General features: G+C 36.7%; 1 protein-coding gene across 5 annotated transcripts in view; it reads right to left on the reverse strand.

The window, feature by feature from the left end:
- ZNF385D (zinc finger protein 385D) overlaps window positions 1-26,758 on the reverse strand; it is an 886,773-nt gene that overhangs the window by 108,665 nt on the left and 751,350 nt on the right. The window lies entirely within an intron of this gene.

Raw genomic sequence — 26,758 nt, forward strand, 5'->3', positions numbered from 1 at the left:
TGCTTCTTAATACTGGTGCAACCTCTTTGCTTATCTGTGTCTCCTAAGGTGGTGATGATGTTCAAAAGTGGTAATTTGTGAAATTTACCTAGCACAGTCAGTGCTAAGCACATTAAGAAGTCAATAAATGTTGGCTATTATATTTTCTCTATTACAGCACATGTGAAGATCAGAGTTAACTTGAGCCTCAACCTCCTATAATCATTGTTGGCACACTACTAATTTCTCACATGGCCAAGAAACATTTCAAAATAAATCAAATGTTACACATATGGCTATGACTTCTGTTGAATGCCTGCAAACTTCAGAACTCTTAACGCTCATCAGATACAAAGTTCTTCTGAGAGTCCTCACAATGGGTTTAGATAGCTCAGAAATAATTTGACACACACAAAAAAAGCTAAGAATGTGTCTGTGAAAACTTTAATATTCAGCTTCTTTGATACATTATAGTTTATTAATTATCCTAAACAAGTCATTGATAAATTCCACCTCCTTTTGTGTATTTCAGGTTACCAGAACCAGTTCATTCATAGGCTGTCTTCATAGTAGGTAGGAGGAAGCTTCTGTCTATTTAGTCATAATTCCTATTAGGCTGTCTAGGCACTCCTAATGTACAATAAAAATAATAGCATTCAGCATTTATTGTCTTCTATGTGCTAAGCACTAGGCTAGGTGTTTTATATATTAAACAGTTACAATGATCAAGAAGAACTCATGGGTGTAATCATTTTTATCTTCCATCATCACTTTACATTTTTTTATCTGATGTTAATCCTTTCCCAGATTCTGGAGGAAACTCAGCTATCCCATGATTTTTCTGGTCATTTCCAGGTATTAATAAATTCGAGGATCCCCTTTCTCCTTACTAGTGAATTTTATCATACTTTTTTTTATCGTATCATACTTTCTTTTTAAGCAGTTTTATTTAGGTACAATTTACACATAATAAAATTTAGCAATGATAGGTGTAGAATTTGATGAGATTTGGCAAATACATACAGTAGTATTATTACACAAAACACTTCCATTTCCTGGGAAAGTTTTCTCCTGCCCCTCTCAACACCTGACTCCCACCCCCTACCTCTGAAATCACTGGTGTGCTTTCTGTCACTATAGTTTTACCCTTTCTTGAAGCTCATATAAAGGGAATCACCTCCGTTTCTTTAGAAGCCCAAATGAAAAATGCACAGAGCTTGAGAAAGCCAAGAGCCACACAAATGTGTGAATCTGGGCTACTTCAATAGCCTTCATTCTGTTTCCTAGGATCACTTTTATACTTGTTTAACGTGCCATCACAATGCTTCTCTGACAACAATCATAGAGAACACTCGGAGATAATCTGCCTTTTAGCCAACAGCTAAAGAAAAATTAAAAGCAGAAAGAGGTCACGGACTTAGAGGTAGCTGCCTCATCATATGTTACTGCATCTGTTCGGTGCATAAATGGGGCCTATTTCTATTTAGGGATAAGGTGAATTATGTCTATAATCCATTTAGGAATACTGAAGTCCTCTTATAATGACACTATAAAATAAGAATAAATTATACATCTATATTAAAGATGCTCTCTGAAAATGAATAGCGCTGAATTTTTATCATATATCAGTGAGCAGCATATTATTTTGGTCTTTCAGGAACACTGGGAAAGCAGTGACCACATTCAATCCAAATTTGTGTAGGAGGTGTTTTGGAACTAGACACTTGATGCAAATGTGGCATATTCTCTAGATTTAATTCTTTTATTTGAATTGAATGATGTTCTGATCACTGTGAGTATAAAATCAAATTTCAAAATGCAAAGTAGTGTATTCTTCGGAGACAATTTTATTTCCCAGTATACTTAAAAAAAAACCCACTTAACTGAATTATATTTCAAAGATGGATTTCACAAACTATAGTTACACCAAAAAAGTAATTATCTTTATCATTTTAGAAATCCAGTACAACGAAATGATAAGTTTAATGCCTTTATTAATGAGCATGAATCATATTCACCTCTCTAATATATGCATCTATAAGTAAAACCATTTACAACAAAGAATCATGAAGGGGCAAAATCTAAATAATAACCAGTTCTATTGTTACATAGTTAATTAAATGATACCACATGGTATGCATCTATTAATTACCAACCAAGGGGACACACACACAGCCACTTTGATCATTGTCTAAACATACCATTATTTGCCATTATAATCAAATATTTTGTTTAAAAAGAAAGTCATATGTGTTGGTTTTTCCCACAATAGGTACATACAATACCTTATTGTATGTATGCATATTATCATTAGGAATTTTTCCACAAAATCAGTCTCAAGAGATGCCAATGTGTGGAGGTAAGAAAAAGCGGTTCTTGGGTCAAATAAACTGCAAGAAACCTCGATACTACAGCTTGGGCATTCACAGTACACAATAAAATGTTAAATTCTCTGAGATGACCTGCAATAAAAATATCTGATTTGAATAAATAATTTCTAAAATAATATAACCAAAACTTTTGTTTTCTTTGTCTTTAAATTTAGCATCCTTGTTCAATGCATACAGTTTAGAAAATAATGATCCGGTAATATAAACAACATAAAAATATGAATGAAATGGAAAGCCTTCAAAAGAAAGTAAAGGCATTGAATTAAAAACGTAACACAAAGAAATGAGATCCATAAGAGCTTAGATACATTTCACTTAACTCATGCAGCATGGAATTAACTAAATTAAATGGTAAAATCTACCTGATATTTTAATACATATTTATCTAATTTCTAAAGTGGGATATTCTAAATACATTACCCAACCCCCCAAACAAACAAAAGTGAAGAATGATAGACTACCTATTGATATGCTTACCCAAACTCTAGTCTAAAATTCAATTTCAAACTCAGCCTATGGCCTTATTTAAAGCCAAATGAATATGTTTTTCTTCATTTTAGGCTTAAGGATCTTTGCATTTCTATCTCAGGTCTTGCTTTTCCCTCCCCTCCCCTCTGGGCATTCTGCTAAATTGATTTGTAAACGAGTACACAAGGGACAGGTCCAGCTCAAGATTCCCTTCTCCAGAATGCCCCTGGTATTTTCTGAGGATGGGGGTTAGCCCTGAGTTTACATTTCCTGCTCTTAAGAGACTTCTTCTCTTTCTGTTCCTATTATTATTGTGGCTTTCAGTTTTAAAATCAAAGAATAAAAACTGAAATGCCAGGAAGTTTAGAAGTTCAGAAATATAAAGGTGGTCTCTTCCAGCTGGTATTTCGATGTAACAATTGCCAGTAACAATAACTCTAAAGGTTACACTCACAGGAATTTACTGTGTGTTTTTGTTTATAAACGTCATTTCCATCCTATCAACTTGCTGAGAAACTCTCATTGCCCCTTGCCTACTATCACACAACCAATAAATGGCAGGGCCAGCTAAGATGCACAACCTCCTACTCTGACCCTCCCCGCCCCCCCCCCCCCACCCCGTCTCCCTCCGGTACCACCATTAAGCTTTGTGATGTCCACTGTCCTGGACATTTGTGACTCTGTAATATTAGGTGACACTGGATTGAGGCCCAGGTGGATTTACTACATCAACTATGAATTAACAAAATTTGAGTTTATATTACCTATATTCACACATTAGAAAACACTAATAAAAAATCCTAATTATCCCAATCCTGCAACAAATTTGTTCATTTGAAACATATACAATGTTGACCTTTTTCTTTAATCTTTTAAATGGACGTATAACTTACATTAAAAAGTGTATACATCTTAAGTATATCATTAGTCGATTTTTTTAACCTATGCTTACTTCCATGTTATCACCATCCCAATAAACATATAGAACATTTTTAGCAATCTAAACCCAGAAGGTTCCCAGAATGGAGTCACAAATTTGGGAGTCCCCAAGCCACCTGCACTTCTGACAAACTGGCTACAAATTTGGGGGTTACCATGACTCCTGCAGGTTTGATAACTTGCTAGAATGATTAACAGGACTCAAGAAAACACTATACCTATGGTTACAGTTTTATTATAAAGGATATAAATCAGGACCAACCAAATGAAGATCCCCAGAGGGTGAGGTCTGGTAGAATCCTGAACATGGAGCTTCCACGTCCCTTCCCCAAGAAATTAGGATGCATCACCCTTCCAAAAACCGTCACAGCTAAGAAATTTGCCCAAACCTTGCTCTCTGAAGTTTCCATTGGGGTTTCTATACATATGCATGGCTGATTGAATCATTGGCAAAGTGAATGAACTCAATCCCTAGCCCCTTCTCCCCTTCCTGGAGGTCCAGACCGATATTACCTGCTCAAAGGCCAATCCTCTAATCACATGGTTAGTCTTTCTGGTGACTGACCTCCATCCTGAGTCATCTCATTAGCATAACCTCCCGTGTTATCCAAGGTGGGCATGATTCACAAAGCCCCTCATCACTCAGGAAATTCCAAGATTTTAGAGGTTACCTAAAATCTAAAAACTGAGGACAAAGATAGCCAAATTCTTTATTACACAACAATTGTACATCTTTGTATTTTTGAATGCATATTTTTACAGTTGTAAGCATGATATAGAATATTTTCTCTTTATTTTTTTATTTAACAATATATCATAAGAATACTTTCATTTAAACATAGTTTTCATACTTACCAATTAAATGGTGGCATCTATTTCATTAAATAATTGTACCACAATTTACTTAGCTTATTCTCTGTTGTTGGATATTTAGGTTGTCACAGTTTTAAATAGCACTGCACAGGTCATCTGTATATAGGTGCAACTTTTATTAAGAACCACAACCTCTTATGGCTCAGTCGTTAAGCGTCTGCCTTCGGCTCAGGTCATGATCCCAGGGTCCTGGGATCGAGCCTTGCATCAGGCTCCCTGCTCAGCAAAAAGCCTGCTTTTCCCTCTCCTACACCCCCTGCTTTTGTTCCCTCTCTTGCTGTGTCTCTCTCTGTCAAATAAATAAATAAATCTTGAGGAAAAAAAAAAAAAAAAAGAAAGAAAGAAAGAACCACAGCCTCTTAGAGCTGGAAAGAGTCTGAGTGATCATATTTTGCCTTCTCATTCTGTTGACAAGCCCACTAAAGCCCAGAGGTGTTTCTACCAGTAGTAGAAAATGGACAACAAACCAATTCTCCACATCCCAGTTCTAGGTTCTTGCAGCTATAATATATGACAGCAAGTCTAGTCCTTCCTCTTCCCCCCTCTTCCCCAGTAGGAAGTAACAAATGGTTAAGATGTAGTCTAAAATGTTGCTGCTCTTATTTGCCGGCTGTTTTATTTTAATCTTTCTAAGCTTCTATGTCTTTACCTCTGAATGGAGTGTTAATCATGCTGGGTTATTATGAACAATGAACTATATAAAGTATACAGAGTCCAGCACTGTGCCTGTCACACAGAAAGGACTCGATAAAGGTAAGCTCTTCTTCTATTATTAGTTTATAGAATGATAATAAACATCACCATTCCTTTCCAGAAGCAGAAAACTGGAAAAAAAAAAAAAAAAAGAGTAGAAAGATGCCTTAAAAGTTCCAAGTGATCCAAAACCATGCAAGAAAAAAATAAATTTAAGTATAATAAACTTTATAGTTGAAAAAAAATAACAATAGCTAATTTTTTTTTAATTTTTTTTTTTTTTTCGAGAGAGAAAGAGGGAGAGCAGCGCAGAGGGGCAGAGGGAGAGAGAGAATCTTAAACAGGCTCCACGCCTGACATGGGGCTCGATCTCACAACCCTGAGAGCATGACCTGAGCCGAAATCAAGAGTCAGATGCTTAACCGGCTAAGCCACCCAGGCACCCCAACAACAGTTAATTTTCAATGAGCACTTACATGTGCAAGGCACTGTCTATAAGGCCCATATGTCTCATTAGGTCTTCACAGTATCCCTACAAGGGAGACACTTTTGTTTTCTCCTTTTAATAAACTTCATTTTTTTAATAGCAGTTTTAAGTTCACAGCAAAATTAAGCAGAAGGAACAGCAGCAGATCCTTTTTTTGCTCCCATGTTATGTATGAAAATGTTTAGGTACAGAGACTTGAAGTTAATTGGGTTAGGGTTTCACAGCTAGGCAGTTCTAGAGCTGTGGTGTGAATTCGGATAGTCTGATACCATCATTTTCACAGTTTTAAACACTGTGTTAGATTTTCTTTCATCAGCAAAAGAAAAAAATATATCTTTACACACACACACACACGCACACACACACACACAAAGGGGGTGGTGGGGGGAAGAAAATGTCTGCAACACCCAAATCAGTCAAAGATTATGTACTCTGGCTACACAGAGGAGCTCTAGAAATCACTATGATTTCTAAAAGATAACATATCAAAGCCAAAATGTTCAAGGCATATTAAAAGGCAATTTGTAGAGGAGAATATCTGAATGATCAATAAAAAATAAAATGTATTAGTTATTCTGGAAGTAAAGTATAAAATAACAAGGAGACAGCAAAAATAGCCTGACAATATTTTGTATTGACAAGGATTTGGGAAAAGTGCATAAAAACTTGGCATCACCTCGTAAAACTGAAAATGAACTGAACATAAGATCTAAACATTCATCCTCGGGAGAAACTCTGGCTTATGTGCAATACAAGATTATTACACAGAAGTTCCCTGCAGTTTTGTTTGTATCAGTAAAAACTTTAAAACAACCTAAATAGCCAATGGTAAATAGTTGAAGAGCTATAAAATGGAACACCATACAGATGTTATAAGGAATCACTTAAATATTTCTTTATCAGCAATGGCAGATAAAATAAAATGCATCAGAATATCTACAATATGACATCAGACACTAAAAAAGAAAATCACACATGCATAGTCAATAGATAAAGTAAGAAGGAACTATTAGGGGAGCACCATTTTACACCTTCTAAAGAAATAATGTGTCTAGGAAATGGCCATCAATTATAGCTATTGAACAAAAAGAGACAACCAGACAGCAGGCATCTCTTGAAGAAGTACAAAACCACCTGTAAGGAAGTCATGCTCAAAATAACAAACCTGCATCTGATCAAGCCTCTAGATATAATTACCCATTCTTAGGAAATAGAGGGACAAAAGAACACGGTAAAAGCCTCTACATGGATAAAGAAAAGGGGAACACTCATGCACTATTGGTGAGAATGTAAATTGGTGCATCCACTGTGGAAAACAGTATGGAGGTTCCTCAAAAAATTAAAAATAGAAATACCATATGATCCAATAATTCCACTATTGGCTATTTACCCAAAGAAAATGAAAACAATAATTTGAAAAGATATATGCACCCCTGTTTATTATAGCATTATTTATAATAGCCAACATATGCAAGCAACCTCAGTTCCATCAATAGACAAATGGATAAGGAAGATGTGGTATGTATATATATACACACATATATACATATAATGGAATATTACTCAGTTATAAAAAAGAATGAAATCTTGCCATTCGCAACAATATTGATGGACCTAGAGGGTGTTATGCTAAGAAAAATAAGTCAGACAGAGAAAGACAAATACCATATGGTTTCACATATATGTGAAATCTAAAAAATAAAACAAATGGACAAATAAACAAAAACAGAAACAGATTCATAAATACAGAGAAGAAACTGGTGGTTGTCAAAGGGGAGGGGAGTGGGGGGGCAGGAGAAATAGGTGAAGGGGTTTAAGAGGTACAAACTTCCAGTTATAAAATAAATAAGTTATGGGGATGAAAAGTACAGCATAGGGAAATAGGATTGTATTAACGCTGTGTGGTGACAGATGGTGACTACACCTCTGGGCGCTGAGCACAGCATAATGTACATAATTGTTGAACCACTGTGTTGTACACCTGAAACTAATATAATAATATATGTCAACTATACTTCAATTAAAAAAAGTCTCCACATTAATAAAATCAATACATTCCAAACTGTAGGAAACAACAGAACACGTGTCAGGCTTTTTTAAACAAATAAGTAGCCAGAATATAATGGGAAGAAGACCTATAACTTTAAAGACATTTAAGAGACATAGCAATTAATTCCAAACAATGGGGCTTCTATGGACCCTGATTCTAACAAACTGTATAATAAATATTAGAAGATAATCAGGAGGAAATAAAATTGGATATTTTAATAATTGTTTTTTATTTTCAGTTGTGATAATTGTAGTGTAGATATTATGGCTATGATTTGCTTCAAAATAGTTGAGGATATTTGAGAGCTAAGGGAGTGAGGATACTGATGAAGGTTGGTCCTGAGTTGAAAAGTACTGAAGGTAGATGCCGGCTATGTGAGTTTTCATTATATTATTCTATTTTTGTACATGCTTGAAATACTCCATAAGAGAAAATTAATAATAATTACACACACACAAACACACACACACACAATCTATAAATGATTTATGGATGCATACATGTTTATCTAAGAGTACGTGAACCGGAGCAGAAGGAAGGGCGCATACTAAACCCACAACAGTTTTCTATGGGGGATCCCAGAATGTGACTGGGACAGTGGCTATAGAGGACTAGAGCTACATCCAAAACATTACATTTCTTCTCAGTATGGAACTAGAAGCAAAAGCAACAGAATATTAATAGCTGTAAAATTCTGGGTGAATATGGGTTTTGTTATAATATTTATCATAATTTTTATTTCTTTTAAAAGATCAAAAAGTAAAAGATCATGTGCAAATCCCTCAGTAGATTGTACATGGGTGAAAATAAGTTGAGGGATGATGCCTTTATATTTCTTTCCTTGAAATTTGGGCTGGTAGGGAATTTAACAGGAGTACCCATCACCCAAGATCAATACCCTGCTCTGAGTGGGGTATATGAGGGCGCTGAATGCAGATACACGTTAAATCTCATAGTGTCTCTGCTTTGCCAAATAGCAAAGGATGTGCATGAGTTCATTCAACAAATAAATTCATTCGACTAGAGGTAGCCTTATTCCCATGAATCTCATTAATCAGGTCATGCCCAAATCTGCTGATTTAAATCAAGTAGGAAATATAACACATAGAAGTCATACAGGCACATTAAAGGAATAGCCATTTTTCAAAGCTCCAACCTTCAATTCTTCTGTACATTCTATTTTCTCTGCCTTGAAAACTCTTTTCCCCATGCTTTCGAGTGCATCTTCTCCTGACTAATGCCTACCCACATTTCAGAATTCAAATTTTCAGGACACTTAGCTGGGACCTCGTTCAAATCGGCTTAGTCCTCCCACTTACCCAGAGTAACACCCAATCGCACCATCAGCTTTATCCCTTGACTCGTTTGTCTCTCCCAACAGATAGTTAAGTCAAGGCAGGGCTGGGTCCCCTTGTTCTTTGTCTCAGCAATTAGTAGAGTGGCTCCCACTTATCATGAGCTTAACACATGCCTTTTGAGTTGATAGATAAACTGCATAATATTGAAACCCATATGAAAACATAATACCAGTCTTGGAATGGTATTAACAATAACAGTGAGAAAACATGGATTCACAAGGAAACCTTAGGCATAGGAGGTGAAGTGAGTCTATTAGAAGCAAAGTCACATGAGAAATGACTCTGTGATAAATATGGGATGTAGGATATAGACTCCGGGAGTGTAATCTAGAACTCTAAGCTACCAAGCAGAATTTGCTTAAAATCTATCACCATCTAAGCAATAGGGCCATTGTTGATAGGTTCCTTCTTTCTTTTCTTTTCTTTCTTTCTTTCTTTCAAGATTTTATTTATTTATTTGACGAGAGATAGAGAGCACAAGTAAGCAGAGTGGCAGGCAGAGGCAGAGGCAGAAGCAGGCTCTCTGCTGAGCAGGGAGCCCAATGTGGGGCTCGATCCCAGGACCCTGAGATCATGAACTGAGCCGAAGGCAGCTGCTTAAACGACTGAGCCACCCAGGTGCCCCTGATAAGTTCTTTCATCTACACTTTATGTGCCAACATGAGATCATTTTCCCCCAGGCATCTTCCCAGACAAAGGCTAACAGCCATACTGGTCCCCTGCTTGGTTAAGGAGAAGATGATTTTGTTCAGAAAACAAATACTTGACCTTCAGTGAGCAAAGATATGTCCAAATGTCAGAGATTTCATTGTCAGTAGCTCTCTGCCATGGTTACTTTTCCTAATGTTCTGTCAGTAGGCTAATAAAGTGAAATGTAGAAAGCTCAAAGTAAAGGATGGATTAGCTTGAGGGGATCTTAAGACATTATTTTTCTTAGAATCATTTATATGACCATGCAAATTGCATTTAACCAATGTATCATGGCCCTGTCATGGAATGCCCATAGATACCTGCATTTTGCTATTTTTAAGTGCAAATATGAAATCGTTACCAACACAATTTCTCCGTCATGGAAGTTCAATCCTGGTTACAACTTTAGAAATTATCTCTTTGTGCTATTTTCAGTGGGTAGGGCCTATGTTTCATGCATGTTCATAGGCCCTGTACTTCTCATTCCTTTCTCTGGAACTCAGAATATATTTAAAATTTATAAAAACTTCTCAGTTTATAAATGAGAAAAGCTATACCCTGAAGTGGGGGAGGGAGTCTGAGAAAAAAAGGAAGGGAAGGTGATTTCATTCCACTGATGGGTTTCCTTTTTCTGCAACGTTGATATTTTTTTCTAGCCAAGAGAATATTGTTTTTTTGAAAAGAATGAATCTTGACTGATCACACTAATAATGCCCTGTAGAGAAGATTCCAGTGTCTAATTTGGACACTTTAGCAACTTTGTTATCAGTATTACAGGGACTTAATTTAACTCAAATGTTTTGATCAGAATCCTGCTTCTGGTGGACTTAAATAAGAAAATCTCTTTCAAAGACAATGAATGCCTAGGGTGCTTGTCTGTGCAAGAAGTCAGGTTTCTCAATATTCTTCAGGCTTGGTCTCTGAATAAGGTCTAAAGTAATTAAACCCAACAACTCCAGAGTTGGGATTCCATTTACATGGAATGCCCCAGAGAGCATGGCATTATTGATTGAGCAAGAAAATAAATTCTAGAAATCCATTCTATTACCAGCTGTACCAGACGTCCACAAACACATCTGGTTACTGGGCAGGTCGTTGAAACATGGGCCAGGTGTTGAACTCTGCCGTACTCTGAGATGTAAAGAAAGGTAGGGACAAACACACTGTTGTACATAAATTATAAGTGGCTAAATCGAAAGGATTTTCTCTTATTCTGAAAGTATGTCCCTCCTAATTTTCCCTTGAACTTTGCTTTTACAAAATCAGATGAATTTATTTATTTAATTAGTTAGGTGGTTCTGGCTTGAAAAATGAAAATGCAAAAGTCCTATGTTAATTGGCCTTTTAATATTTTCTTTTTAATATTTTAACCATGTATTAGTTTCCTAGGGTTGCCATAACAAAATAGTGCAAACTTGGTGGCTCAAAACAACAGAAATTCATTATCTCATACTTCTGGGAGCCAGAAGTTCAAAACTGAGGTCTTGGCAAAGCCGTGCTTCCTCTGAAGTCTGTAAGGAGAATCTGTCCTGCCTATTCCTAGCTTTTGCTGTTTTCCCAGCCATGTTTGGCAAGCTTTGGCTTATAGATGCCAAGGATTACTATAATCCTCTGCCTTCACATTGCATTCTTCCTATGTGTGCCTGTGTCCGAATCTGCCTTTTATACGGACACCAGTTAGACTGGATTTGGGACCACCCTGCTGAATTCATTGTCACCTGATTCTCTCTGCAAAGAGCTTATTTTCAAATAAGGTCACATTGTGATGTACTAGGGGTTCAGGCTTCAACATCTCTTTCTGGGAGGACACAAGTCAGCCCATAACAAATGGAATGGACAACGTGAAAATGTAGAAATCACTGTAAAATTTTACCGAAGCACAAATTCTAGGACTTCTTGGTTAAAGGAAAAAGAAAAAAATCAGTTTCTTTGTCTCAGTGGCTAAAAAGGGAAATCTGAACAAACAGTGGATCACTGAGACCATTCCTTGCCTGCCAGCTCCTTAACATGATCACTTTAAGCCTCAAAGAGTTTTGCAATCCCTAAGGGTCTGGGAAGAAGAAATAAGTTCAAAGTATTGAAATATACATAGAGATGAGGAGAATGGAGTTCAAAGAGGTAGTGCAGATCTTTACGAGCAAGCCTGCAAATAATTTAGGGAGGTATTTCTGAAATGTTCAAAATGAAAGTTATAAAGTCTACAAAAAGACTAAACAGTGGCACATCGGTATGATGTAGGTAAGTGAATATCCTGATTTTAACTGTTTGGTTAAATTACAAATGACATATATTTGTGGCCACATGTTTTGCATTGTATTTTTTTTTCTTGCTCCTTTGCTTGTTTGTTTCTTTGTTTAAATCACCACTTAATGCTTTTGAGAAAGTGTAATAATGTTTGGACCCTTTTTATACAAATTCCATCTCTGTAGGTAATCTATATGATCTGTTCTAGCATGGAAATACCAAGATAATACACATATTAAAATTAAACATGTAAGAATATTCCTCTTGTTTTTGTTCTGTTAAAACGCAGATGTACATATATGTCTGTGCACATGTATGTTTGTAGGTGTGTATGTGTGTGTATACATGTGTGCATATTATTTATGTACTAATTTATGTACCAGTATTTATCCACCAATTCCCTGTGTAAAGTCTCTTGCTGCTTGGAATTTGGCATGACTCCATTTCTATTGTTCTGTGTTTGGCTAGACTTGATCCTTTCTTGAAATATTCTACCTCTCCTTGCACTGAAGTATTCATTCACTAATTTACACACACTTCCTCCCCTTTTCCCCATAGGTTGCCTATATACCTGTTTCTCTTAGCCAGTGATATGGAATTCAAGCCACAAAGGGGTATTTCATATTGTCAAACACTGCTTTCCATGAACTAGCACAGACCTCTATTTCTGGATTCATTTCCATTCCTCCCTGCCTCTGATATTTTGCTCCACTAATTCAGATCTACTGGCAAATATCTTGCATAATCCAACTGTGGTTTATTTTCCCCTCATCTTTTGTAGGCTCTTTTCTTTCTTTAACCTTTATTACTTGTTTCTTACATGTATAATTCCTGTCTATTGCTCCAAATGTCATCTTTCTCAAGGGAATCCCCTTTGGTCTTAGTATGCAGGGCTAAAGACCCCTCCTCCCAGTACTCACAACACCCTGTGCATTCTAGCATCATGTCACAGACTGCCACTCAAACATTCTGCTTATAGTTCTCCCCTCCCCACATTGCAAAAGATGTAGTGTTATTCATCTTTGAAAAACAGGTGTCTAAGCACAGAAAATACTCAAGAAAGGTTTATTGTCGAAGAAAGTAATTAGATATGTAAAAGTAGCCATTCTAGCCAACTGTAAATCACTTTAAATAGAAAAAGTGGCCCAAGGTATTATTCTTTTTTTTTTTTTCTTAAAGATTTTATTTATTCACTCGAGACACAGGGATACAGAGAGAGAGAGAGAGAGAGAGCACGAGCAGGGGGAGAGGCGGGAAAGAAGCAGGCTCCCCGCTGAGCCAGGAGCCGGTTGTGGAGCTCAGTCCCAGGACCCTGGGATCATGACCCGAGCCGAAGGCAGATGCTTAACCATCTGAGCCACCCAGGCGCCCCCCAAGGTATTATTCTTGATTGAAGCCACACCATTCAATTTTACAGAAAAATTGCATTGTCATCTGAGGCTAATTGTGTTTGGAGCTTTGATGTAAATAATCAAAGTAAGCTGCATGTTTAGAAAGTAAAAATAATAATATGCCTCTTAAAATGCTTGCCATATATTTAAGACACCCAACCCAAGGCCTCAACACAAGGCAAATTCATTCAGTGTTTAAAAGGATCCGTGTGGTGGGTGGCTAAGAAGTACTAGTTAAAGCCTGGGTAACAGAATCAACTTCCTGTGATTAGAATGTTTTCCTCACATGTTTCCCAGAAAACCAGTATCTTTTTTCCACCAACAAATGATTTTTAGTGAAATAAAGTGGTATTATCCTCATTTTATGGAAATGAAAACTGAGGAATAGCCAGGATAGATGACCTACTATGGTAACCTTTGTATTACCAGGCAGCTCCAAGACTGAAATCCAGGTTTATGAAAAGCCAGTGTTCCTCCTACAAATCACATTGACTCTCAAATGCGTAATAGTGCAACAAACTTCTGGACTCAATTTAAAAACTGGATCTGAATTTGGGGTTCTTGGGAATTGGCAAAGGACAGGAACAAATACACATGAAAGAAAAAAAAAAAAAAAACGGAGGAAGAAAATGACACCAGAACAAAGGTTATCATAAAGTATTTCTAACAATTGACTTATTTTTATTATATTACAGGCTATTTTTAATCCCCAAAATGGTGCTGAAGCACTGATTCACTTCTTTCTAGATCTTTCTCTACTTTGTTTATTCTTCACTTACTGACCTTTTTAAGGATTTAAGTTAAAGAAACTAATGTAAAGTTGAACTAGTTAAAAGCTTGAATCAGATATTATGAAGGCCAAGTGGTTATGGTGAGCAAGATGTTCTCAATTACGGAGATCAAGGAAGGATGAAGAGGGGACTATCAGGGACTCCCAGAAATCCTCAAGATCAAACCCACCTGAACCCAAAGTAAAGGTAATCCAATACCTAATACCTCTCTTAACCATGAAGGTACAGTTACATTTTGTTTGTATTTTAAACAATTTTGGTGTGTACCATATAGAAACGTGTATAAACTTTTGAAAAACCCCAAATACAGTGCTGTTGGACTATTTGTAACTTCTTGTATAAACTACAGCAAAACTCTATAAACTAAAATATAAATTGTAACCACTTAAACCAGGGATTTGCAAATCTCAGATGGATTCCCAGGAGCAAGCACGTGGAGAACCATGGAATTTTGTCAGCTGGAACACTACCTAGTACATTTTGTATTTCCCATGTACTTCCAGTATTCCTCATAGGGACTCTCAGAATATACTGTGCTATAATTCTTTTCTATTTTTGTTTATTTTGATCAAATAATACATACATGGTAACAAACCAAACAGTACAAAAGAGCTTCAGATGAAAAGCAAAACTCTTCTGCTCTAATTCTCCTAGCCCAGAGGTAAATGCTTGAAATGTTTACTTATTATTTATTTGTTCTTTTTTTTTAATTTCAAGATTTTATTTATTTATTTGACAGAGAGAGAGAAAGAGAGAGAGCATGAGTAGGGTGGAGGAACAAAGGGAGAGGGAGAAGCAGACTCTCCACTGAGCATGGAGCCCGATGTGGGACTTGATCCCAGGACCCCGAGATCAAGACCTGAGCTGAAGGCAGATGCTTAACTGACTGAGCCACCCAGGCACCCTGAAATGTTTATTATTATTATTATTATTTTATGCCTGTTGACAACATAGCTCTAAATAACATACTAACATATTTTTATCTCTAGACACTCAGAAAGATGATAATTTAACACATATACACTATCATACTTTTTAAAAAAAGATTTATTTATTTGAGGGGGAGGCAGAGCAGGGGGAGGGGCAGAGGGAGAGGGACATAAGCAGACTCCCTGCTGAGCAGGGAGCTCCATGATGGTGAGGGGCTTGATCCCAGGACCCTGAGATTATGACCTGAGCTAAAATCAAGAGTCAGATGCTTCACCGACTGAGCCACTCAGGCACCCCTCATACTTTTTTATCTTTCAATATTTCTTTACAGAACCTTTCAAAGTTTTATTAATTTGAATATTCTAGTATTTTACAACTCTACATAATACAGATCCACATTTACATTTGGTTTCATTAACTTGAGTCAAGATCTCAAATTCTCTGCTGGAAGTTAATTGTTTTCTTACATCTTTTCTCCTTCAATTGCCAATTTCCAAATTCTTTCAACTATATTTACCCTTTAAAATGTTCAAAATTTTCTAACTGAAATATTTTGTCCTCTAACTTTAGCCCATTCTTCTAGGCTTTGCCTAAGGGTAACTCTAAAACTTAAAAGCTGGGGCGCCCGAGTGGCTCAGTCAGTTAAGCATCTGACTTTGGCTCAGGTCATGATCCTGGGATCCTGGGATCCTGGGACTGATCCTAGCATTGGGCTCTCTGCTCAGCAGGGGCCCTGCTTCTCCCTCTCCTGAACCCCCTGCTGGGCACGTGCGCTCTCTCTCTCTGTCAAATAAATAAATAAAATCTTTAAAAACATAAAATAAAATTTAAAAGCTAATAAACAACATTATTAAACATTGTTTTGGCTTTATCAATATTTTGTCTGCTGATGAGGTAATGTCATAGGATTAGATTTCTTTTTCTATGATTCCAAAGCTCCAAATCTTGGTCTGTTCAAAAGAGAGTATTTTAGCTTAGAGCAAAGCAGCTTCTACTTTCTTATCATCTATGAATTGATTGAAATTCTGTCCTATTTTTGACTAATACACATACAAACCATACTTTTTCATTGTTTCTTTTCTGCCTTTTTCTATAAATGTGTTTTTATCTTAATTTAAAATGAATTTTCTTCTTTTCAGTCAAAACCCATATTTTTAACCCCACTGTCTCATGCCCCCTGCTTTGTTCATTTATCATTATACCTACAGACCCTAATTCCAGACCTTCTCCAAGGTTCTGGCTTCATACTTTTCTCCACTTTATTTTTATGTGCACATTCATCCACCATCTATCTGGCTTCCAGAAGTGTTTAAACCTTCATCTTTTGGAGACTCAAAACACCTTTTTTTCTTTTGCAGCTATGTCTCCTTTTTGTATTTCTTCAGATTTCTCCTAAGAAGGAGAAAAGGAATTGTATTTGTATAATCTTTGTCCCATTTTAAAATAAAACTAGAAGTTATTTCTAAATGTGTTTTAAATAACAAATCTGAAGAGAAATAACCTTGGCTCCTAAAAATGTACACTAGTCCAATATACCTGATATCTGCTATCAATAAATTATAGTTTGCAGGTAAAGGATTATTGTTGCTCATATTTGATTAGAAAAAAACTATTCCATTTAAATAATTGCCCTTCTAAACAACATTTTAACATCAAGAACATGATTTAAGATCATGCCACTTCCTCTGAAATCTTCTGGGAACTCTTAGTGAAAGTTGCTTTCCTCCACTTCTTAGAATAAGTAATTCCTTCAATCATGAAAATAATACATGACAGCTAAAAACTACATTTTCCTCCTTCCTCTGTTACTGAATATACTTTGTATTTTAAGTGAACTTTCTAAACCAATTCTCCAGATCTTTCTTGATAATGATTTACATTTTGTAAAAAAAAAAAAATCTTGGCTAAAGAAAAGCAAACATAAAAAAAAAAAAAAATCACAATGAAGAAAATGTCCTAGTACTAAAGACTTCTGCTAATTTCCTGGCAAAATATTCTGGCCGCCTGAGCACCTCTGGGATGGCAATGTTAAGTCTTGAGAAAAACACATCACAGATCAAGTGTCAGGCTACTAAGCTGAATTTCAAGCAATTCCAAAACATTAAGGAAAGCCCATGTACTGTAAGACATAGCTTGGCAAGAGTTTCCATAACCAGTTGCACTTTATCATATAAATCTACACATGAATAAAATAAAGATGACATAGGGTTCAAAATGGGGTGAAGGGAATAGCCGAGTATTGGGACATGGAGAGACAAATCTGGTTTAACAAAAATAAGGTATCCTGGAATACAAATCCTGTGGTGGGTAGACTTGGGTTTACATTCAGAAATGGGTACCTATGAATTTTTTGACTTTGGAAAAGAGTACTGGGAGAATTAAATGAGATAATATATGGGAAGCACTTGAAACACAGCCAGGCATGTCATGGATCCATAGTGGTATTGTGGTTTTCAGACATCCTCCTCCTCCAGATATTGAGGGCCAAACAACTGGAAGAAATGGTAACTCCTATGCTGGTGTGTTTTGTTTTGTTTTGTTTTTTAGTGCTTAAGATCATGCCTGAAATATAGAATCATTAAAATATATTCTGTGTTGATTGTTGATTGAGAAGCTGGTTAATACAAAAACAAACTGAAAGCAATGAATTAAAGATCAACTGGAAAAGTTGATCAGTTTGATCAGGTTTTAGGAAGAAACTAAACACATCGACCAAACATATAGGCTTCCCAGAAGGATGGTAATTGACCAGTGTTGGTGAGAAGGAGGGATGCCTGTGAAGTAGACAAAAGGTGTTTTCTAGAACTCTGCAGACTTTTATGCAAGAAAGGATATGTAATTTAACTGTTGGGGCAGGTATGATAATGTAAAACAAATGGTTTTAATCTCCAGAAAGAAATCTTAGAATAATAAAAGTGAGAAAAACATCTGTATGCATTTAAGTTCAAATTAGCAAGTATTGAAATAAAGATATGAACAAAGTGCCATGGGAAGGGAAGAGAAGAGGCAGTTACTCAGTTACTCAGTTACTCATTCAAATATGAATGATCATATTTGGGCTGAATGAGCAGGAATTATTTAGATAGAAAAGGGGAAATGACAATTCTAACAGAAACCACCCATATGAAGGCATAGAATGTGATATTTCCAATAAACATTTAAAATTTAGGTATAAATGGAGCACAGTGTGAGTAGGAGAGATGAAAGTACAAGGTAAATTGGGGCATGTATATGACATGTGCCATGCTGATGAATTTGGGCTTTTGTCCTTTTAGCAATGCTAAGCTATAAGGAAATATGCAGCTCAAAAGTATATGTAATGATATTTGTATTTTTAGAAAAATAATTTAGACAAGAACTTGATGGGAGAAAATCAATCTGGAGTCAGGAAGATAAATCCGGAGGCTGTTGCACTAGTCTGGCAGAAAACACAGGTCATAAATCAGCCACTAGCAATTGGGAGATGGAGGGAGAGATTGGGTAGATTTTTAAGAGAGAGGCTTTAAGTCAGCATTATCCATTTGAAGTAAGACCTGAGAATGACTGATTCTTCTCATTTGAGTAAGAGAATGGATAGTGACAACATTAACCATCACATGAATAAAGGAAGAATGGCAAATTTCAGAAAGGTACATGCAGAGGTGTATGTGTGGGTACAAAAATTAATGAGTTCATTATTGGGAACATATTAAATTTTATGTGCTAACAGCAGGTTTTATATGAGTTATGTCATAGATATTTAGGAAATTAAAAATAAGTCTCAGGAGTTTAAGTATATTTAGTGTTGAAGTAACAAATTTAATAATTCTTGGTGTAACTGAAGAATGGGAGTAGATGATATAGAATAGACTTTTGAGTAAGACTAGAAGAGATAGGACTCCAAAGAGACTTCTGGGGGAGTGCTGGAGGAAAAATAGGAGAGAATGGAACAAAAATGTCTAAGGGGCAGGGGATCCAGAAGGAAGGAATTACCATACAGGCCTATTTCTGTGTCATTTTTGAAGACTTCACTGAGAGTAGATTCTGTTATCTTCTTTGGATGCCCAATCTTCATGTCCAAAAGTTTACAGAGCCTGTATTCTACACGGCAGGCACTGGGACTGAGCCCTGTGATCAGACACAAGATTAAGTCCCTGCTTAAATGTGTCATCCTGGGTGGGGTAGAGCCCAGGGGGGGGGGGTGGGTGGGGGGGGGGGGGGGCAGGGCAAGGAAAGCTAACATATCTAACATATGTGGAGGTAATTGCAACACAAGACAATATTATGATAACTGCTGTAAAACAGGCTCATAGTTAGAAACACAGGGGAGACACTAATGAATTTTGTTGGGGATGGGTCACAGAAGGCTTCATAGTGAGAGAAAAGTTGCCAGTTAAGAGCAAAGTGTTTTTTCCTTTAAGCTTTCTCAGTAGTTTTAATTAGGTTTTTCTTTTTAGATTCTCATCTCTTAGCTAAATGGAAATTTTCTGATGAATTATAATTACTAGCTTCTTTCAAAATTTTACCTTCATTCAAAAAGCCATGTTACTTTATGATTTAATTTTTAGAATGTATAGTGACAATGTTTAGGTAAAGATAAGGACATCAATTTAATTGAAGAATATATGGATAGCTTAACTATGTCTGCAAGAATAATAAGAATTTATCAAGCCACGTATAACCTTATAGAGATAATTTTTAAAATATATTGAAAGACATTAAAGAAGAACCTAATAAATAAGAGATACATCCTATTTATGGACAGAAAAATAATTAAAATGTCTCTTTGTTCTTTCCAAATCAAACTATAGAGTCAATGCAGTGTGGATCAAATAGCTGTGAGATTTTTCATGGGACCTGATAGGGTAATTCTAAAATTGACCTCGTGAGGAAATTATCCAGAATAAACAAACCAGGCTTAAAGAATGAGAGCATGGAGAGGCATGTCCTATCAGGCAAAAAACCTTATTAAAAAGATATAGATTAATGATATTCAGCCAAAGAAAAAGAAATAATAGACCAATGAACAGGTCTGAAGCCCAGGAAGAGATAAATTTTCAAAATGTAATATGCTGATTTATCCACTCATTTAATATGGATTACTGAGTGCTGATTATGTGCCAGGAATTTTCTAGGTGCTGTAAACAAAACAACAGTAAACAAGATGGACAAAAACCTTTCTCTTCATTGTACTTATTTTATGGGGGGGAGATACACAATAAAATATATAACACTAGTGTATACAAATTCAAATAGTCATAAGAGTGATGTAGAAAAATAAAGCAGACAGGAGGGACTAAATAAGTTTGGGGGAGTGTTGAATTTTAAATATAAATGGATGTGGTCTCACTGAAAAGTGACTTTAGAGGAAAAACCCAAAGGAGGTGAGGGAGGGAGGGAGACAGAGGGCAAAGTCAGTGCAAAGACTCTGAAATGGGATGGTACCTGAACCAGGTATGTCATTGTCATGTGCTGGAGAAAGAATTGACAAATCAATGAATGAGTTGGGACATATGTTTATCCTTACGGAAAAAATAAAATTGGATTCATATCTCTTAATGTACATAAAAATTAATTCCCAGTAGATTATAGACTTAAGTATGAAAGACAAATCTTTACCTTTTAGAAGACAAGGGGAAAAAAAAGAAGACAAAGGAGAATATTTCAATGGCCTTAAGGTAGAATTTTTTTCTTTACACTTAAGACAAAAAAAGGTTCAAACAACTTTGAAACTAAGAACGTTTGTTCATTAAAAGTCACTTGTAAAGACAGCAAAATTCCAAATCACAAATCTTATGAAGGATTAATACCCTTGACATATAAAGAAGTTGAACAATTCAATAAAAAATCATAACCTAATAGAACATGAGCATTTCACAGAAAGGAAAACTAAATAGCCAATAAACATGTGAAGAATTGATCAATACTGTTAGTAGTCGGGGCAATTTTTGAATACACAAAATTACTTTAGGATTCTATTTTTCATTCAACAAATGGACACAAATTTTTAAAAATGTTTGACAGCACCAATCTTTGATACAGACGTGGAACAAAAAAGAACTCTTACACACTCACGCGGAAGTAAAAACTTTTTGGTAACTTCTATTGAAGTTAAGATCCTAGTATTATAAGACCCTGAAATTCCATTCCTAGGCAATAGACTCTAGAGAACCTGCAGCTATGCATGGAGGTATGTACAAGAGTGGTTATAGTAACAGTCCTTATAACTCCAAAAATAGAGCCAGATATCCATCTGTACTAGACTAGACCTATATCCTATGGTCTGCTCATACAACTGATACAGCATGCAATATGATAAGAAATGAAGTACAGCTAAATGTGTCCACATGGGTGAATCTCGGACACAAGGTACTGAGTAGAAAAATAAATGACAGAGGAGATATATCTCTCTATATATCTTTTTTTTAAAGATTTTATTCATTTATTCATGAAAGACAGAGAGAGAGGGAGGGAAGCAGAGGCAGGAGAGAAGCAGGCTCCCTGCAGAGCAGGGACCCCTGATGTGGGACTCGATCCCAGGACCCTGGGATCATGACCTGAGCCGAAGGCAGACGCTTAACGACTGAGCCACCCAGGCGCCCTCTCTCTGTATCTTTATATAGATATATGGATATCCTGAGAGAGAGGGAGAGAGAGACTTCTGTGATGCCAAAAAACAAGCAGAACTATGTAATCCTTTATTCAAGAGTATATCCTTAGGGGCTAAAACAATAAAGAAAAATAAGGAAATGGTGAATTAAACATTTTAGATAGTGGTTATGTCTGATAGGGAAGCAAGAGTATATGACTAGAGGGAGAAAGAACAAATTATCTTAAAATTTAAAGATAATGTTCAATTTCTTAAGCTGGATAGGAGGTTCAGGGTGTGTACGCTATATTATGCTTTGTAATTTACACATATGGCACATATACAGCACATAAACTTGTAGACACATATATTTCATCTAAAAAAGTCGAAACAGTTTCCAAAAAGAGAGTTGATGAGAGTTTATGAAACATTATGAAATAATGTTTGCAAGTAACAATGTTACAAGGAAGATTACAAGGAAAAAATGCGCCATGAGAAAATGGATTACATTGTTTTATTAATTGAATTTTAGGGGTGCCTCGTTGGCACAGTCAGTCAAATGTAGGTCTCTTGGTTTTGGCTCAGGTCGTGACTTCAGGGTCCTGAGACCGAGCCCCGCACTGGACTCTGTGCTCAGCATGGAGTCTGCTTAAGATTCTCTCTCCGTCTCCCTCTGCACCCCCTCTCTAAAATAAAAATAAATAAATCTTTATCAATTGAATGTTTATCCCAAGAATCCTGAAAAATGGTTCATACTACTAGGAATTTAAGATAATTAAAATTAACTAAGTGGAGGTAGTGATTATTTCTTCTATTTCTCCTCCTTTTTCTTCATTTGGTAGTGGGAGAGGAGCAGGGAACAGAAGGATTATAATGTCAGTGTTGCATTGCAGCAACCCCCCCACCAAAAAAAACCTCTATAACGGCTATCTATATCTCTACCTAATCCAGAAGAAAAAAACAAAAAACAGAAATATTCAAATGAATCTGAACTCCATTATATTTTATAAAAAGTAAATTAAAATTTTAAATATGTATATGGAATCTTTTTTTAAAGATTTATTTATTTAGAATGCACTCGAGAGTCAGGGGGGAGCAGAGGGAGAAGGAGAGAGAGAATTCCAAGCAAGCTCCATGCCCAGTGTGGAGCCCCATGCAGGGCTATCCCACTGCCCTGAGATCACAACCTGAGCTGAAATCACGTCAGTTGCCCAACGAACTGAGCCACCTAGGCACCCCTAAATATGTATACAGAATCTTAAAATCACATGCTAGACATGGCAACTCAGAAAAATAAGTATGAAAAATGTTTCATAAGTTTCTTCATGTTCTTTTTAAATTAAATTGTAATAAACTACAAGTCCACATTATAAATTTCTCTTTTTTCATAAGCAACTCTTGCATCTTCAATAAACAAACTATCTTATGATGTTCTCTCTTAACTAACCAAAAGGAAATGAAGAGTCTATTTGTTCTTATATTTACTTAAATACCTCTTGGGGTGAGGGAGAAATCACTGAATAGATATGGAAATAGAACAAGGTGAAAGAAATTCAATAAATTTCCAAATCATTGTTCACCCAAACTTATATTTAATGAGTTGATTACATGATTAAACACTGCGATAATCAATGTCTAGTTTTAAAAGCCAACAATATTAAGTCTAATATGAACACAAATTAACTTACTAGGTATTCATAAATGTTTACTGTGCTGTCCTCACATAGAAAAAAACACATACATGCAATTAATTTAGTATGCATTTGCCTAGTCTTAGAGTCATACCCTGAACCTTGATTTAGTAGGAACTTTCCTGCCTCGGAAATCTCAAATGCATCCTTCACTCTGTCCACAAGATTTTTCCCCACTGTATCTTGTTTTTAACTTCCTTCAGAACACTAGTTCTTTCTAGTTGTATTTCTGACTCCAATATCAAGCCTAAAAACCTTTCATAGCAATGACTTTCATGTCTCTGTTATTCCACTATACTTCCATCACATTTTTTCTAAAAAAACCCCATCACAAATCAACCAGACATCTGAATTCTTAGCCCTTTTGATTATTACTGTTTATTTTTACCAGTTGTTGAGTATGATATCCTTTCAAGTAGCAACTCCTAACCCTTACTGGTGGTGAGATTAACCTCTGTAAGCCTGTGTATTTATAATTAAGATAATAACATGTGACATACAGTTATGCTGTGGGTTTTCAGGTGAGATTATATTTGCAAGGACTTCAGTATATTTTCTGGCACATAAGAAATTCTCATAATTATCACATGTGATTATTAGCAGTTTTCCTGATTTATCTGAGACAAATGAAACCCTCATGTAGATTTCCTGCATGGTTTCTACACTCTTGCTACTTCTCTATAAATTCTATTATAGGATGCTGTTTCTCTGCCTACCCCTTAAATGATACCATTCTCCAGTATTCCATTTGTATTCTAACCTGATGACTTACTTATCTATTACGATTTAGTGTCCTTATAAAAGGATACTACTTTAAAAATTGTCAACAAACATCAAGAGAAACAAGTCAATGATCGCCACAGATGGCAATATATTGATGTGTCCTGTATTTCTCCTGTCTCACGTTGTCCTCTATAATAGGATTTATATTTTCTTATAAAGCCTTCCTTCTTTCATAACTTTGTCTTCATGGCAAAATACAATTAATTATTGAATTATATGCAATTTTCTGCTCTTTGAGAAAAAGCAAAAATTTAAAAAAGATGCGTCTAGGGTAAAGCTTTGGTTTGCTCACATTCTTGTTCTCAAATCACATCTCTTTAGATGTGAAAGGAATGGCAACTTCTATTTTAAGATTTCAAATCCCAGCAACAGGTACCTTTCAAGAATAAAACCTATTCCATTTTCTTCTAAGTAGAAAGCAGTTAGAATCTGTCAATCAAAGTGCAAAACTTCCACAAGGGAAAAGCATTCTAGAACATAAAGCCATTCATTGATCTAAATCAAATGAAAAGGTAGATCTCTTAGGCAGGCGCTTTTCTTAATGTGCTCTGTTCCCTACACTGGCTAAGCGACAACAAAGGCTAAAATATGGCCTGCACAGCAAGCTGCTGGTAGTGAAATGCACATCCTTGCATGATCTCAGAGTGTCCTGGCACATAGCCCATCACCAGGACATTCAACAGCCCCAGTCACAGAATGCCTTTTCCCCTGCTGCTGTGAAGCATTTTTCTGGGTTACACCCAGCTGGTCCTGCTTGGATCTCTCAACTCAATATACTTTGGATTTTGCAGTGGGGACCCTGGTTATCTCTGTTGCAAGAAGGACTGAGGAAGCAGTGGTGGGAGTGTGGTAACCAAGGGTCTGGCTGGCTTTTCTCCATCCCTCCCCCCACCGCCCCTGGCTCCAATGCCCGTGATATTAGCAATGTTTCTAGCTTCCCCTCTCCTCGTCTCACTTCCCAGACAAATCTTTTGTCTTCCTCTCTTCACCCTTACACTAGACCCAGCTCTGGGCCAAAACATCCAAACCAACTTCGGAGGGACAAATGATTCCTATGCCATCCTTTACGGACAAAATTCCTTCTTTTCTCCAGTTTAACTGAAAAAGAGAAGGGTGGGGAAGGGGCGCCTAAGGAAAGCAGACTGTTTTTGCCATTTCTTGCATTTGGCGTTTAGTAGCAAATCTTTCTTTCTAAACACAATCCGCACACCACTCGAAAAATATGTGCACGTGCACACAGACGCACACACGATGGGTTTTAAAAAACGGGAACAGAGATTATTTTTGCTTCTGGATCCCTAGTTATATACTACAAACTTTGTTTAAAATTACAGCGGGCAACAGGAAAGAAAATGTGATCTGAAACTACTTACAATGAAAACAGACAGGCCAAAAGGTAAGCCAGTCCCAGAAAAGTGCCGACAAAGAGGAAAAGAGGGGTTTTAAGAGGAGAAAACGAAAGTGCCAGGGCAGCGGCCAGAGCCCAGAGGATGTCCGATGGTTTTATCCTGTCACTCGCACTGCTGCTCCCTGTCCCAAACGGGCTCCCCAGTTCAGAGCTTCACGTTAGGAGAGTTGACAGGAGATAGTTAAAGCAGTATACAACTCCAACCAGACAGAAAATGGATAACTTTTCACTAGAGTTGCTGCCCCAGAAGAACATTGGTCATGGAAGAAAAGATGCAACTCTAGCAGCGCAGGCTTTTGCAGGATGCCGTGGGTTCCTTCAGGCAGCGCTCAGAAGTTGTTCTTTTCTCAATGATGTCCATGGGGGTTTCTGTGTAATACGTCATACCTGAACCTCCAAGATCATTTCATTATTTTGAAGCGGGCATTTGTCTTCTGGATTGCCTGTGATTGTAGCATCCTCGTAGAAGTGTGGCATGACAAATAGGCATGGAGCTAGCTAAAGATAAAGTTACATAAAGTCTGTGCATCTTTGTTTTGGAAGAGACCTGTCTTAGGTCTCGTTTCCCAGAAGCAGACGCTGAGATAAAGATCACACTGTACGAGTGATTTGTAATGACATGATTCTAGGGGAGACCAGTCAGCTTGTGGGGAAGCAGGACAGGTAAGGCAGAAGACAATCAATGCTGTGATTTTAGGCCCTGCCTATGGAGAATGGCTTCAGCCTGATCTTACAGGGATGTCTGGAGTGTAGGTCATGCCATAGTTTGTCCTGACTTGACGTGAGGAAGCGAGGCTTACATGTTCCCACATCTGTCAGTCACTGTTAAGGACCTTCCTTGGGCATCTTAAATTTCAGAGACTTCTGGTTCTCTGCCCAGGTTGGCAGTGTATTGGCCCAACAGCAAAGTTGTTTTAATACCAATGTACACTGAACATCAGCCCCCAATCCTTCATTCCATGGTGGTTTTCCACCAAAACCAGGCACCATACCTAAGTGAAGACTGAGTCTCTTCTAAAAACATT

The sequence above is a fragment of the Phoca vitulina genome, unplaced genomic scaffold (assembly GCF_004348235.1).
Source record: "Phoca vitulina isolate PV1807 unplaced genomic scaffold, GSC_HSeal_1.0 scaffold10, whole genome shotgun sequence".
Taxonomy (NCBI): Eukaryota; Metazoa; Chordata; class Mammalia; order Carnivora; family Phocidae; genus Phoca; species Phoca vitulina.